We start from the raw sequence: 14,379 nt of genomic DNA, 5'->3' as shown, positions 1-14,379 counted from the left end.
CCAGGCTTTCACTTGGTATAACTCTGACATCACATATGGTCTTTCCTGCTTCATTGTCTGATATAAAATAATCAGAATTTTAGTATCTCCATTCCAATTGTATCTTGTTAGTTTATGACTTAGCTGCTTCTGAAACTAACTGTTGTTTATTCTCAAGCCATTCCTTACACATAGATCTAGAAGACTTTCTCCTTCTGGGTTCCTGTCTCCATAACCATGTGGATCTAGTACATTTTCATATCCAAGCCTGTCTGATCCAACTTGAGCATTTAGATCTCCCATTACTATGATATTTTTCTCTCTTTCTATAGCTTCTTCTAAATCAGTTCGGAATTGTTCTTTTTCCTCTTCGTTACAGCCAGTCTGAGGGGCATACACCTGGACTACTGTCGGCACACTCTTGTTAAGAGAGTTCAACTTAATAATTCTTTCATTAACATATATTACCTCACTGATGACATCAATGTCCTCTCTTAATATAAAACCTACACCATTTTTGGCTTCTATTTTATTTCCATTCCAATGTAGTTTTATCCTTTTCTTAGCTTTCTTGTTCCTCTTCCCTTCCACTTTGCCTCACTCAGGTCAAGAATACAGAGGTTCCTACTTTCCATCATATCTATCAGCTTCTCGCTTCTGCCAGTCAGGGTCAGGATATTTAATGTTCCAATTCTGTGTTTAGGAATCTTTCTTTTGGGCTTCTTCTCAGAACATCGTACTTGAACATCAGTTTTACGGTCATCATACATTGCAGATGTTTGAGAAGATGTGTCTATCCGGTATTTTTGCGTTCCGAGGCTAGTTTTGTAGTTGAAAGCAATCGATTTAACCCTTCGGTTGACTTGCTAAGCCTAACACTGCTGGGGATTTTCTGTCAGGGGTATTCTCCCTTAGCCTTTGGCAGTCCCCTACCTCACTGCAAGGCAGCAGCTGATGAATTTGTGTCATTTCCTACACAAGGGTCTCATCAAACCTTCTAGGGGAAAACTCCTCCACCCGCAGCTGTTGGTCTTCCCCTAGTTTGTCGGGTTTGGTGTCGGCCGCCCAACCCTCGGCTAGACAGTCGCATGTAGTACCGTCTGTCACATACGGTAGCAGGATCATTCCTGACCTGATTTAGGTCATAGTAAAGTTGTAAATAGTACATTTATCACAACAATGCATGTCGTCACATAGGCCTATTTCGGGAGAAAAAATTGAACTTTTGGATTGCTTTGAAGATGTAAGCAACTGTAATTTTAGTAAGTGATGATTATGATGTTGCTGGGTCTTCAGATAGTGCACCAGAGAATGATGGAGCCATATCATTGGCTAATGGGCGTACAACATTTCGTGCAAGGTCAAAGAGTTATAGTGACAATGCTAATGAAAATGACAGTGACAGTGAATTAGATGATTGTTCGACTGAATGCATATTCCCTGAAAGTAATGTTGTCCATCCCTACCCTTTTTATGCAATCCCAGGGCCAAAACATGTAGGCCTACCTCAACCTGATGCTCCACCCATAGAATATTTCAATCTGTTTAGACTTTCATTCCTGACACTATTAGTTGATTTTGTATGTTGTTCTGATCTCCTAAACTATTCTGTAGTAACAGATGCTGCTACTGGACACATTTCTCTCAAATAATTACTATTACTCTCCCAAAATTAATAAAATATCCAATCATTGACAGGTTACACTGTTCGCCTCTTTCTCTCCACATGTTCAATGTTTTTGGAAATTAGTTTATAAATTGGAAAGTAGACCTACGTTAACAATATAAATATAAAGAGTTAAGATTAAATATCTTCACTTAGTCACTTTGTATTTAATATGAAATGTGCTAATTAATTTCAAATTACAATTTTTCCTTTTAAAAAATAAAAAATAATATTTTTTGCACAGTATTCCACAAAATTTTGTTTTTTGAAATGCAAGTCACATTTTTACATTTCTTGGAGTGTATCAAGCTCACATACCAAATTTCGCCTCCATATCTTTTAAACTGAGACATAATTTTTTTTTTTAATACAGTGATGCAAAATCCCTTGAAATCTTTTAAACTGAGACATAATTTTTTTTTTAAATACAGTGATGCAAAATCCCTTGAAACATGCTTGGCATTCTATGCATAATGCCCTATTATGGGTCGGCATCCAAAGGGTTAATGAATAAAGATTCAATTTCATGAATATTTACAATTGAATTACCATTTTAAATTAATAAAATTAATGAAAATTACAAGAAATTTGATAACTAATAACTTTAAATAAATTACTAAATAGTATAAAATTTAACCAATTCTATAAGAGTACTGAAAGGTTGGCACCATTTCTGTATTATTACTACAAAAGAGATACCCTTTAAAAAAAAATTAATACTGGCCAGTAAGTACAATAATTAATCGGCTAAAATTGAAATTTGTTTCAAGTAAATCTCAATTAAATATTTAAATAGTCATGGTAACACGGTCACCCACACAAAACACAGAATGTGACTGGATCAGCAGTTAAAATTACACAAATAGGTAATTAAATTAAATGACAATAAAGTGTAGAAATGGCGTAAGGATGTGGCGACCCCATCGCCCAGTGGGAAACCACTGCAATCAGCCACCTGAGTATTGGCGGGAAAACCATACCTCATTGGGTTAGGAGGAAATGCCAACTCGGAACCCTGAACATCTGGGGTTGGCCTTCTGCGGTTAACAACCGTAGTTGTAAATCGGAGTTTGCTCCACCAAGGTTAGCTACCTTCGAAAGTCAACCATGGAAAGGTCTTTTAGGAAAAAAATCCACCGTCCTGTCCAAGAAAGCAGGAGAAGGCTACATCGGACTCGGTGGGTAGCTACTTAGAAGGCGTCAACGAGTCGGAGTGTTGGCAATCACCCATTCCTATACCAGCACATAAAAACAGGATCAAACAAGATCGGATCAACTACATTGCAACTCATAATATTAATTCTCTACTTACAGCAGGGAAACTAAAGAACTTGATGGACGAATTAGATAAACAGAAAATTTTAGTAGCAGGACTCCAGGAGATGAGAAATACTACAGAAGAACCATTCGAATCTCAATGCTACAGAATTTACAATGGGAAACCTGGACTAAGGGTTATGAAACAATGTCCCCAATTTGGAAGTGGGTTTATAGTCAGTGTGAAAAAAAATAGATTCGATTATCGATTTTCAAGCCATCTCACCTAGAATTGCAACTTTGAGTTTAAAAGCATCCAACAAAATTTATACCATCATAAATGCCCATGCCCCTATTAATAAAAAGAATTTTCTAACAAAGACTAGGAAAGAAGTGGAAAAGTTTTGGGATCTCCTTGATCAAACTGTAAACCAAATAAATATTAACAACGTTAAGATCCTGTTAGGGGACTTAAATGCCCACTCGGAAGAGAAAAGATATACCAAGATATCATTGGGAAGTTGGCTCCACATAAACATACAAATAAGAATGGTCAAAGACTTGTTAACTCTGCAGAGAACACAGACTGATCTCAAAGTCCACATACTTCAAAAGGAGGCCCAACAAACTTAAAACTTGGAAACATCCTGATTGGAGAAAAGGGAAATGACAGCTGGATCACGTATTTATGGACAAATCCTTCCACGGAGAAATGTACAATGTTAAAGTATTAAGAGGAGTAGATATAGGTTCAGATCATTACATAGTCAAAATCAAAATTAAGTTCACACCACTAAAAAAGAAACCGAAACGCAATAAACGAAAGAGGAACTTTGATCCACACCAATTAATTAGGAATGATAAATATAGAAAAGTCACACAAGACATAAAACTAACAGATAACATAGAAGAACTGGTTCCAATTCTCAGGCAACAAGCTGAAAATTTAGCCCCAATGAACACACGTAAAAGACATGCCTGGTGGACCTCAGAATGTGACAAAATTCATGAAGAAAGACATCAGGCATGGTTAAAATTTCAAACGCACAAAGCAGAAGAAAGTGCAACCAACCTCAAAAATATTAGGAAAAATTTCACACAAATTATCAGGCAAACCAAGAGACAATCACAGAAAGATCCAATCAACTCAGTAGAAGAAAATTACCACAAAACCAGTTCCAAAGACTTTTACAAAATGTTTGGAAAACAAGTACAAAAATTTGCCCCTCCCATGTTAATACTGAAATGTGAGGATGGCAGAATGACTCACAATGACAGGGAAAATGCTGAAATCATGGCAAAAGCATTCATTAAACTTTTGAATTGTGAAGAACCCCAGCAACTTTTAGCAATTAATACAGACATGCCCATCAAAACTCATGAACTCATAAACCGCCCAACAATCCAAGAGGTGGAAACAGCATTCAGAGAGTTGAAAAATTATAAGGCATGCGGAGAAGACCAAGTTTTCGCAGAAATGTGGAAATATGCCAGTGATACAGTTCGAACATGGCCCTAACAAAAATCTGGATAACAGAAAAGTTCCCCGAACATTGGACCACAACCATAATCCACCCACTCCACAAAAATGGAGATAAAAGCAATCCAGATCATTACAGATGTATCTCTCTCTTAGACTGCACATTCAAGATTTTCTCCAGAATCCTATACAGGAGGATCAAAGAGCAGCTGGAGGAAGAATTAGGTGAATACCAAGGAGGCTTCAGACCTTGGAGAAGCTGTGCAGAACAAATCATCACTTTAAAGTTAGCCATAACATATTACAAGAAGCAAAACAAAAAGCTTGCAACTGTATCCATAGACCTTCAATGTTGAAAATCTTAAGAAATTTCGGGCTCCATCCAGATTTAATCAAATTGATGGAACTCACCTTAACCAACACTAAATCAAAAGTCAAGTTCAGAGGGGAATTCTCTGAGCCATTCATCATAAAAACAGGCTTAAGACAAGGAGATTGCTTGTCACCACTGCTGTTCAACTGTGCCTTGGAATATATAATGAGGGAATGGTACAGGATTAACCCAAAGAACGTCCGAATTGGAAGACCCAAAGACAACATAAGTTTAAATTGCTTAGGATTTGCCAATGACCTTGCTCTCTTGTCCAACAATATTCAGGAAACCAGACAAGAATTTATGTCACTACAGGAAATCGCACAGAAAATTGGTCTTGGAGTATCTTTTGAAAAGACAGTAATCATGTTTACTGACCTACCACTCATAAACAAAATTTCCATAGGAAACCAAGAAATCAAAATTGTAAATAAATTTAAATATCTGGGAGAAATCATAACATATAACCTCAATGAAAAGCCAGCATGGCATAACAGAATAAATAAATTGACCAGAGCACAATATGTCACCAAGAATACCTACAGCAAAAAGGGCCTGTCAATAGCAATAAAATTAAAAAGTCACTCAACCAGAAATAACATATGCAAGTGAAACCATCTTCAAAACAACTAACACAACACAAATAGACAAAATACTCAAGATAGAGAGAAGAATCATAGAACGTGCATCAACAAATCATATCAAAAAGATGGACACTGGAGAGTAGCTTCTAATGAAACAGTCTACAAGGAAATAGAACCAGTAATGAGCACAATCAGAAAGAAACGCATTTCATTGTTTGGATATCTAATCAGGACACCAGAGAACAAGATCATCAGGAGAATAATAGAAAAATTATGGAATAGTAAGTGCAACATTAAGTGGAGTACAGAAATCAAGGAATATATGGATGAACTACAAATTACAGTGGAAGACCTAAGAAACAAAACCAACAAAATCAGGAAACTCACAGACAACCAAACGAGACTGCAAACCAGAATCAACAAACAGACAATAGGAAGGGTGATTTCCAATGAAGAAAGAAGGATAAGATCAGAGATAATGAAGAAGTACTGGGCTGACAGGAAACTGAAAAATTCTTTATATAAAGTTGGCTAGAGTGGTCCAATGAAGGCCATAAAATGTAAATAATAAAGAAGTGTAGAAAAAATTCCCCAAACCAATTACAAATTTACAAAAAATATTAATGTTCCACAATTAAACCAGAACGACACACTGACAAAAGCCTGCAGCTACCCAAGCCAAGCTATCATTGGCCAAGGCCACCCAAAATTAACGCATACACACGAGATAAAAGGTGATACAACAAGTGATGTGAGAAAGAAAAATCAAAATACAGATATGAATAAGTCAGGTGAGCATAAACCAAAGAAAGATCAAGAAATATGATAAACAAATTTAAATTTCGTACAAACCGTGGTGTTACAGAAAATAAATGAAAAAAATATCATTTCTTTAAATAACGGTATAGAATTTTATTTACATTTCATTTAACAGAGGCCCAAAATCTTTTTTAATAAATTTAAATAGGTTTTGGACACTGCATAAAGTGCGTATGCCACGAACCTACTTCGCTGGCGTAGCAGGGGGAGAGGTGATTCTCCCAGGTGGCGGATAGGGGGGTCCTAACCGGCTTGCCGGCGGATTTGAGGGAAATAATATACCTCTCGTGGACCAAACACACAACCCCCTGCGGGTGCAGGACGCAGACGAAGAATACACTCACGGTATCCCCTGCCTGTCATAAGGGGCGACAAAGGGATGATTATATTAGAACCTTGAAACTCCTTGTGATTAGTACCACGACGCAGGGAACACCATGGGTCTCTTTTTTCCTAGCGCGTAGTACCACTATGTTAAGTACCAAATAGGTTTGTGATTAGTAGCAAACGAGAGCGCGACGGCTTTTACAGTACCTGTGATTAGTAGCACTATATGAGCAACACCATGGGATGACGGAACCCATGGTTCTGGCTTGCCTACGATTATTACCCACTGTATGAGGAACACCACAGGATAGTAAGAGTCCCTGTGGTTAGTACACTAAGGTGATGAACATCATAGGTTTGCATTGCCTGTCAATGGCGCCGCAATGTGCGGAACACAGGTCACATGTGATAATATTACATGTGATAAATATCATTTTTGATCCATATTGATGATATTTGAAATAATAACAATAAGTTAATTTATTAATTTGACCACCTAATCAATACAATAAATCTTGTCTTTGTTGATTTACATTGACATGTTAATTAAAATTGTACATGTTTCGCCTTACATACAGGCATCATCAGCCATGGGTTTAATCTTGAAATAATATCAGGCACATGATTTACATAAAAATAAAATAAAACTAATTTATAAAAAATCCTGAAAAGAAAAAAATAAATAACATATGGTAAAGACTAGTACAATGTTGGTGTTATTTTAAACACAGTAGGTTTGTAATACATGTGCGAATTTCATTACCTGTGAGTAGTACCATAATATGTGAAATACCGCGAGTCTACGCTACTCTTGATTAGTACCGCAACATGACAAATACCATGGTTCTACTTTTCTAGCGATAAGTACCATTATAGCTGCCTCTGTGGATCAGTGGTAGAGTGTCGGCCTCCGGATCCCAAGATAGCGGGTTCACACCCGGCAGAGGTAGTCGGATTTTTGAGCGGCGGAAAAAAGTCCATTTGACACTCCATGTCGTACGATGTCGGCATGTAAAAGATCTCTGGTGACACATTTGGTGTTTACCCGACAAAATTCATTAAATCTCAGCCATAGTCGCCCAAGAGAGTTTTGGTTTACTTGGTCTGCCATCTAGCGGGCCTAGAGTAAAACGGAATGTCGAAATTGACGAGCAGACAGCTAGATGGCGTCAAACTGAAATATCTGCACACGGTAGCTGATGCCATACGATTATTATTATTATTATTATTATTATTATTATTATTATTATTATGAGGGGCCGATGACTTGGATTTTGAACGCCTTTCGACTACAAGCATCATCAATTCAGCATCGTGCTATAGAAGCAATCCCTTAGTCAGTAATACTATTGTTTTACGCCAGCTTCTGTGCATATGAGGCACTGTGGGTCGGTTCCACTGATCGTTTTACTGTAAATTCATATCCATCCATTCATTCTTCGTCCTCGCGTTTTGAATTGTGGTCAGTGGAGGAATTTGGGTTTTAAATTTGCTTGTCATTTCATTTCGTTTCATTTCGTCTCATTTCGTGCCATTAGGGGCCGATGACCTAGATGTCAGGCCCCTTTAAACAGCAAGCATCACTCAAAGTGCGTATGAGGTATAATTTAAATTAGGCCCCAGGAAAGCAAAAAGAACAATCCCATTACAATATAACTGCCAACACAGGGCAACACACAAAATTACAGCACAATTAGAGATCATATAAAAAGTCCGAGGAAAAATAGAAAGAAATACCCGACCAAAAATTAATAATAGTAACCCCCCCCCCAAATGAGCAGAAAATTTAGCATGAACGATAATCTCAATTAAATTTTAAATTAGACAGAATAACACTAACACTCGTAGGCCCATATGCTGCATTTCTAAATCGCCCCATAACTTAATTACTATTACAAGGTTGGGTTTGATACAAATCTAGACAATGTTAATATGATATTTTAAATCTAATTACAATTTTTTGTTGAGAGGAATGTTCATTAGATTGATGCAAAAGTGGTTGCCAAAATTTCCTGCAATCGGTAGGCCTAACATTAGCCCTTTTAACGCCAAAATTATTTTTTTCGTCCGTTTTCTTTGAAATTCTTCTAAATCACTTCAGGTCCATAGTATAACATGACTGCAAAATATTAAGCTCATACTTTTTACGGTTTCATCGTTAGGTGGCGTGTTCATATGATCACGCTAGGCGGATGTGTTAGCATTTCAGTCTGTATAGCATTTCTTTAGTATTTATAGATTTTATGTATTGATATTCATAAATTATGAACAAAATACACTAAAATAAACTAAAGATGATAATTTATGAAGAATATACATTAATTACAATATGTACATACATACATACATAAATAAAGCAATGAAAGTCTCAAGATATTCGTAATATATTACATTCAGGTTATCTAATTCACAGAAATTACCGAATAGGAACAAATATAAGAACTGTATGCTTCACACTGTATGAAATAGGACAAAGCATGGAACACAGAGTCCAACATTACATTTTATGCACTCGGTGTGAGCAGTACTGGAGCATTCCTTTCCAGCAAAGCGTCATCGATTGCAGGGCGCTACGAGGTGCCCAATCCTGTCAAGTCGTACATCGTCAGTGACACTACTCTGCTGGATACTGTATCTTGAGGTGATGGGGCGGCCTCTTCCTACTGGCGTTATTTTGAACTTATGTATATATGTTTGCACAATGTGGCGACGAAATTCTAGATGCGACAAATCACATCCAGACCTCCTTAGCAGTAACTATGAATTGTGAATGGATACGTCCAGAAGCCATGTGAATAGTGACCACCACCATTTCTTTGCACATATGCCTACTCTGTAGTACGACACATTCTGGTCCATCCTATCTGTTTCTACCCATTCCACTGTTGTAAGCTCCAAAACACAGCCGGCCGGTTTATACGCACTTTCCTTTTCTCTGCCTGGGAGTATCGTGTTACCTTAGAAACTGGTTCAACACCGTGGCATGTTGTTGCTATGGTAACCACGGAGTTATCAACCCACCGAACAATACTTATACCCTCCGAGTTCGTTGCCATGTCGTATGTCCCACGAGCCTGCCTCTTCATTTCATTTGAAGGTGTGATCGAGCAGTCTTGGGGAATTCTATTCTCTCTAATGGTTCCTGTAGCGCCATATCCACAATGTTAGATGAGCCAAAAGTGCCATTCCAGTAAAAAAATTATCGAAATATAGTTAAAAGGGTAAGTGTGACATATCATCAGGTAGTTCTTCCAGCATCAGTACCATTGGAGCAGCACACTTTCCAAATCGTTGCTCATACTCAGTATTACCATGAGGATTCTTTCCTTGATATATGTCAAAATGAGAGAGCCCGAGGGAATGTTCAAACACCAGACCTTATAACCAAAGCGGATGGGCTTCCCACGGATGAATTGCTTGCAGCTGTGCGTACCATAATATTCCACCATGCATTCATCAAAATCTAAATCCTTTTCAGGCCGGAAATTCGCAAGAAATCTTTTCTTCAGCATGTTTATAAGAGGTCATAATTTCCACATTTTATCATTTATATCAGGCTGAGTATTATCCGTGCAATGAATGAAGCGACAAATTTCCAGAATTAAATAACACTTGTATGTTTTATTATTCATCCACCTATTCAATACAATACAATTTTAAAAACTAGGACATTGTCCTTATCAAAATTGTTAACATGAATTTAACATATTAGATGGTACATCTTTTGCCTATCAATAGTAGGCATCATCAGCCATATTTTTCACCTTAGGATAGATCAGGTACCTGATTGGAAATTATTTATGAGTGCTGTTAAAAACTATGTCGTTTAAAATGTATTGGAGATTGTTAAACAACTATTCTTGACACCAAATGAGTTGGAATGATGTCACGGATTACAACAAGGGTCCAGTTGTAGAATGAATCCACCACATCTTGAACTTCACCCACGTGTAACATATGCCATGGTAAAAGGGATAGGGTACGATTAACAGTCTGCCAGTCAACTTTACGCCACACAGGCACAGAGCTCTTAAGGACAGGTCGATGATTACTCAGAGCACGGGGAGGGGTAAAAATGAAAGTTACTTCAACAGACTTGTGGTTGGAGTTTAAAATATCTTGTCCCACAGAAACAGATGAGGGCTCGTTATGAGAAAGCAGGTAGTCAAAAAGACTATTTCCGCAAGTGTTTTCCTAGACATGCTGTTTGAAGTTCAGTCCAGTAATATAGTGGTCCAGATACCATTTTGGAATGATTGGTTTCAAGCACAGAAGAAAGAAAAGCTTCAGAGTAGTTGAGATGAGATTCATGTGATCTATAGAAACATGCAAATAGATATTTTTATGTTATGACAGGTAACTTCAACCCATACAGCTTCAGTCATTCATCAGGTCATAGGGTCAGATCCCATTAAAACATCCCCTCCATGGGATCCCTTTGTACGATCGTCCCTCAATAAGGAAAACTCTAATAGAGAGTGGGCTAGCATTAAGATGAAGTCTGCATTTTGACTGTTGGTTCATTATGTTCCTAAATGATGTAGTTTGCTGCCACTCGAGTTTCAAAACCAAATGAAACTCCAAAGGGCTGTAAATAAAGTAGTGGCTACGTAGTCCAAACACTCGCAGGGAACCAAGTATTCGCAAATAAGATATGGGAGCACTCAGGTGGCGCTGTGGTTGATATGTAGCATGCATTTGATGCTCGTCCAGTTGGGAGTGTTTTTGTTGTGTGGCATTGAAGTGAAGTGTGTCGATTTCACCACTGTAAAGCATGTTTTCAAAAGGTGATCAGCGTTCGTGGATTAAAATTGAGGTTGCCCGTGGCAAAAATGCATCAGAATGTTACCAAGGATTGCATGAAGCCTGTGGACAGAATGCTTATTATATAAGACGGTTGCACGAAGGGTCAAGGTGTTTTGCGTGAGTCGGAATGAGATCGCAGATACGCACCGCATAGGTCGGACGTCTGTTCCTCAAGATCAGATTGACATCGTGAGTAGTCTTATTTCTGTAGACCATCGATGGACTGTCTGGAAATTATCTGTAGAGTTTGGTCTCTGTCATCAAACATTAGGAAAATATCATCCCATTGGATTCCATATTAACTCACTGACATACAGAAATGGCACCGGTATGCATTGGCTTGCACCCACCTGGACAGTTACCGCAATGTAGGAGACTCATTTCTGCAGCATATTGTCGCCATTGATGAGACGTGACCACGAGCTTAAGAGCCTGAATTAAAGTGTCAGTCGAATGAATGGCATCGCCCAGGTTTGACACGTGTACATTCATTCTGGCAGGAACCCAGACGGGTGAAGCTTGTACTGATTGTGGCATACGACTACTAGGCTGTTATTCTTATGCATGCTATGCCTGAGGGACAAACCATCAACAGTGAATACTATGGCCGATTTCTGGAGCGACATCTGCGTCCGGCTATGTGGCACAAACATCCACGTTTATTGCGAGACAATTGCCCTATCGTGTTGCATAACAACGCGCGTAATGTTGGAAACAGTGCCAAGCTCTTATTGCAGTGGTGGCATTGGGAGGTCTTGGAACACCCTCCGTACTCACCAGATATGAGTCTTTATGGCTTTGACCTGTTCTCGAAATTGAAGGAACCCCTCCGAGGCCGCCGATTTCCTGACTTGGCATCTGTACTCTGCACAATCGTGATTTACTACTGCGATACACTTCACTTGAAGTGCACTGTCATCAACAAAGAGCGCCTTGCTAGCGGTCTCCAACGGCCTCCCGACATTTGGCAGACTTTGGGGGTGACTACATTGAAGGAATATAATGCAATTGTACTTGTTAGTTCATTAAATATTCGTTCTATCAATATCGTCAGTACTTTATTTACAGTCCTCATATTTCCTTTCCAAAAAGTTAGCTGTATTTGCCAACAAGATATCTCAGGCGCAGCAAGGACGTGATTTACTACTGCGCACAAGATATGTTGGGCGTAGCAGTGTAAGAGTTAAAAAGGAAAGATGCGAGTCAGGTAGGAGTGTTCATCAGGAATACTATTGCATGTAACATAGTATTTTACAGGCATGTAAATGAGTGAATGATGTGGGTAGATTTAACAGTTGGGGGGCTTAGGACGAGAATTGTCTGTCTATTCACCATGTGAGGGTGCAGAAGAGGATTAAATTGACAAGTTTTGTGAAGCTCTGAGTGACATAGTAGCCAGGGTCAACAGCATGGATAGAATAGTACTAATGGGCAATTTCAGTGCAGGAGTTGGAAATAGAACTGAAGGATATGACAAGGTGGTGGGTAAAGGTGGGGAGGATATGAAAGCTAATAGGAATGGGAGGTGTTTACTGGCCTTCTGTGCTAGTATGGGATCATCAGTTACGAATATATTCTTCAAGCATAAGGCTATTCACTGCTACACATTGGACAATAGGTGCACCAGATCCATAATAGACCATTATAACCAACTGTTAATTCAGAAAATCTGTTAGAAATGTGCAGGTATTCCAGTGATTTTTTTATTTTTTATGATACTGACCACAATCTGAACTATCGTATCTTTAGGCCTAGGACAGAGAAAGTGAAATCTATTTGCGGATGATAAGGGTAGAAAATCTCCAGGAGAAGGAAAAGAGACGTACATGGATATGATTAGTGAAAATTTCCAAACAGTAGACAGTAAGCAGATTCAGGATATAGAAAGAGAAGGTGTGGTGTACAGGGATACTGTAGTAGAAGCAACGAGGGAATGCCTGGGAACAACTTTATGTAAAGATAGGTAAAAACAAACATCTTGATGGAATGATGAAGTGAGGGCAGCTTGTAAATGTAAAAAGATGTATCTGTAATGGCTCCAAACAAGGACTGATACAGACAAGGAATTGTATGTGGATGAAAGAAACAGTGTGAAACAAATAATTGTTGAATCCAAGAAGTAGTCTTTGAAACATTTCGGTAATTACCTGGAAAGCCTAGGTCAAGTGTCAGGGAATCCATTCTGGACAGTGATAACGAATCTAGAAATTGAAGGAAAAACAAAGTGAATGGTGTTTTGGTTAAAGCAATTGAACTCATAATAGATCCTAGGGATTCACTGGACAAGTGAAAGTAATATTTTGAACATTTTATCAACGTAAAAGAAAATATTTCTGTTGCTGTTGCTAATAACAAGGCTCGTGGGGAGAGGGCAGTGATGTCAGTAGAAAGGGTGGTAAATAAACTCCATTGTTATAAAGCAGCAAAAATAGATGAAATTAGACATAGAATGGTGAAATATAGTGGGAAGACAGGGATGAAATGGCTTCAGAGAGTAATAAGATTAGGATGGAATGTTAGTAAGGTACCTTCTGACTGGACGAAAGCAGTAATTGTACCCTTTTATAAATGCAAGGGAATAGGAAGGATTGCAACAACCATCAACATATTACATAGATCAGTATACCAGGCAAGATGTTCACTGACATGTTAGAAGGGAGGATGCCATCAGTGGTTGAGAGTAACTTGGATGAAAACCAGTATGGTTTCAGACCATATAGGGGCTGACAGTATCAGATTTTTAGTACACGCCAGGTTTTTGAAAAGTGCCACTAGTTGCGGCAAGCTTGTAGTTAAAACATTAGTCTCAGCAGCCACCTAAAAACCCATAATCTTCAACATTGATGCACTCCGAGTAAATTCCTATGATGGTGAATCTTCCCCAACTAATATTCTTAAACTTTTCTCCTATTCAGTTCATATATTTCTTCTACTCTATTCAGTTATGTATACAGTTTTACCTTTGCATTTTTTCTGCTCTACTATGTTACTCCGATATCTGGAGTGTTTTTCTCATGTTTTATGAGTATGGAATTTCATTTTATGTAGTGAAACCGGATCTTCCCTTACATCCAGTAGTTCATTTTCT

The 14,379-nt window shown here is 38.2% G+C and overlaps 1 protein-coding gene across 2 annotated transcripts in view; it reads left to right on the top strand.

The window, feature by feature from the left end:
- Positions 1–14,379, top strand: part of LOC136867334 (cysteine-rich hydrophobic domain-containing protein 2) — a 70,648-nt gene that overhangs the window by 31,614 nt on the left and 24,655 nt on the right. The gene's annotated exons all lie outside the window — the stretch shown is intronic.

Source organism: Anabrus simplex, chromosome 3, assembly GCF_040414725.1.
Source record: "Anabrus simplex isolate iqAnaSimp1 chromosome 3, ASM4041472v1, whole genome shotgun sequence".
Classification (NCBI taxonomy): Eukaryota; Metazoa; Arthropoda; class Insecta; order Orthoptera; family Tettigoniidae; genus Anabrus; species Anabrus simplex.
The sequence above is the reverse complement of the archived record's forward strand: the minus strand, read 5'-3'. Positions and strand labels throughout refer to the sequence as shown.